We start from the raw sequence: 3,233 nt of genomic DNA, 5'->3' as shown, positions 1-3,233 counted from the left end.
TCTCCTGCACCGCCCCCCCCCCCCCCCCCCCCCCCCCAAAATGCATGGAACAAGGGATTAGTCTGTTCTTCACTGAAACTTTCTTGGAATTTATTCATGCTGCATTAGGGGTGAAGTGTTATATGGGAGGCAGAAGCCAGATCCCCCACTTCCACGCCTCCCAGCTTTCTCAGTGTATATACAAGTGGAGGATGATTCCCATATCAAAAAGAACAAAGGAAGACACTCGGACTCATTCCTTCTAAGTAGAGAGAAAGGAGGCTGTAAATGCAGAAAAGAGACAACTCCTGCCTTTCCATCACTGGTTTCAGTCTTTTTAACCCTATGACTGCTACCTGTTTTTCTGTTCTTTTCCACCAGCCTGAATTTATCCTCTTTTTCTGCTCTAATCTGCCCTGCCATCCTAATCCTCCTCGTACACAATCACATGGGTAATTAACTTTTAAGGATGGTAGAATTACAGTGCTCTGACTAATACACACTCACGAGTGGTGGGAAACACTGTTGGTGACAAGTTCATCCCTCTTTCTTTCCCCCTCTCCTAAACTTTGGGCAAAGGAAGGTTTTGAACTGGTTTCTGCTAGTGCAGGATCAGATTCAAGGAACATCCAGCCCCTCCCCACCCTGCCATGTGCAGACGTGTTGTAACCTCCTCAGTGTGTGAGGTATTATATTTGTGGTGGCAGTGGAAAATTCTCTTCAGCATTGGTAGTAAATGCTGCACAACAGTGAACAGGATGGCTGTGGATAGCTAGAAGTGTAGTCTGAGCCACCATGGAGGGGAATATTGCTACGTCTGTTCATGCTGTTGGATCATTGGTTTTATTGTCATTCCTGTGTCGCCTCAGAACATTTTCTTCAAAATTAGATGTTGCGCTTATATAAGATTTTTCAACCTTGCCACAGCAAGTGATCTTTACTTTTTTCCTTTGAATACGATACATGGGTAAATACGACTTTGCTTACTTGAAGCACAGGTTGGGGAAGGCATTTTGTTGCATATCTTTTGGAAATGGATAAATTGTGCCCTCTGTGTTGTCCTGAAGCAATCCTGTAGTTCCAGCAATTTAGCCAGTCACAGACCATGTAAATAGTGTATCTGCTCCACTTATGATCACTGGGGCTTTCTTGGCATGGTGGGTACAGAAGAGCTCTCGAGACATACATGTCACATACAGTGACAGTTCAACACATCCATGAGCAGGATGCTTTTTTTTTTTTTACATTTTACATGTTTTGTGAACGCCTATAGAAAGCAACTGATACAAGCTTTTGTTTAGGAAGAGTTAGTTTTGTTGAGAACGTGTAGACATGGAAATCACAAGATCATTTTTCAGCATCTTCTGAAGAAGACTGTATTTTTTATTATTTTTTTTTTTAACTGGGGGGACACAGGGGGAAGCAGTCTCCCTGTTGGCTTGCCTCAAAATTGTCTTAGATACAAAAGACAGCATCAGTCTAGTTCATATACACAGGCACGTTTCCTTCTCTTGGCTTTCAGTGTTTCACTTGCTGATCCCTTTGTTTTCCTCTCCAGACAGTTTTTGAACATATACATAAAGGTACTCTTACACTTTCTACATTGAAAAAAGCACAGAAGGCGATTGCCATGTTTTAATATATTTGTTTAATCTGCAGTTAAAAAAAAGAAAAAGGAAAACCAACTTTTCTAAGCATATGAATGATGTACTTCTAAAACAACATAATGATCAAGGTCATTTTCATTTTAAAAAGCAGAAACTCAAATTTAACAGGCCTTGAAATCCCACTTTAAGAAGTTTTTAATTTAAATATTTCAAAGCGAGTCTGTTCTTCAGATTAGGGGAAGGTGAAGCTTATATTTAAAAAAAAAAAGCTACAATAGAACAAAATACTGAATTCTATTCTCCTCTTATTCTCATTTAACACTTTGCTTTTTAGATACGCAGTTTAGCATTCCACATGAGGCTGTCTTTCTTTAAGCCACGATTATGTCAAATTAATTCCTCTTTTCTGTGTGTCACGCAGTGTTAATAACATTACTAGGCTTGCAACATCTCAAGAGCTGTTTAGTCACAAAATGAATGCTCCAGAAAGTGAACTTGAAGGGAAATTAGACCATTCTGTTTATAAAGCCCATGTAGATGGCTCCATAAATTCAGTGGTAGAGTTCAAGACATACAGTATGGATGGAGGCAGTGTAATACCTCTATCTTTGTTTTTCAAGGCTAGAAATCCTAAGTCATTCCATCTTTGAGTGTTTCAGCTTAGTACCTTCCTCAGAGATTTAATATGTAATAGGATCAATCCCAATAATTGTAGAGTTTGCCTAAGCAAAAAGGGTGAGGTTAGGAACCTTTCTGTTGTTGTTGTTTTTTACTCCCCTTACTGGTAAGGAGTTTCTCTTGCAGGGACTGGAGGTTAGCTTCAGTGAGGCTAAAGGATTTTGGAATGGCTGCTCTCCACGTGCACTAAGGAGGGGTTGTAATCTTGTGTCAGAAGTGTCTAGTTCAAGGACTTATAAATACATTGGCTGTTGTAGATTCTGAAGGGTCTTGAGACTCTTGGGTCTGCAACTGCATGTAAATACTTTAGTAGCTGGATAGCAGATACTTGTCAGACACAACAGTGGTATCATGGAAACACGATTCTTGATGCTGGGGGCTTCTTTGATGTTGGGATGCGCGAAGGGTTTTGATTCCGTGGCCACGCACGTTCCCTTCCACAGCCCCTTTTCCTCCCGTTTGTTTCCGATTTAGCACAACGTGCGCTTTCCCATGTCCCCTGGAGCAGCTTTGTGGGAAAGGTATGCTATAATTGGTTTGTAACCATTCATAATGACCTGGCAAATCGGTATGAATAGCAACGGGGAGCAACTTAACTTGTGATTTATTTAAGTAAGCTACATGAATGAAAGGTACTCCCAAGTGTACAAGTTGAGCTAGTTGCCTAATTGGATGTAAATTATCACATGTAGCTTGAAAAAAAGAGGGGTTTGTTTTGAAAGGCTGAATTTGGATTTACGAGCAAGCTTCTGGACTGCTACACCAGTTTGTAAGCAAAGTTTAATGTTGTCTTTTTGGGGGATGTCTTAGGTTTTGAATTCAGTAAGTGCTAGTATACCCTCATCATTTGTAAAGCTAATGGAATATTAACTTACAATTTTTTATTTACAGTTAGAATTTCTGACCTTGCTTTTGGTGGAGTAACACACACTTTGATTTTTAAAAGCCAGGATTGGTACTACTGCTTTC

This window comes from Antrostomus carolinensis, unplaced genomic scaffold, assembly GCF_000700745.2.
Source record: "Antrostomus carolinensis isolate BGI_N321 unplaced genomic scaffold, ASM70074v2 scaffold31061, whole genome shotgun sequence".
Taxonomy (NCBI): Eukaryota; Metazoa; Chordata; class Aves; order Caprimulgiformes; family Caprimulgidae; genus Antrostomus; species Antrostomus carolinensis.
This window is presented reverse-complemented; position numbering follows the sequence as displayed.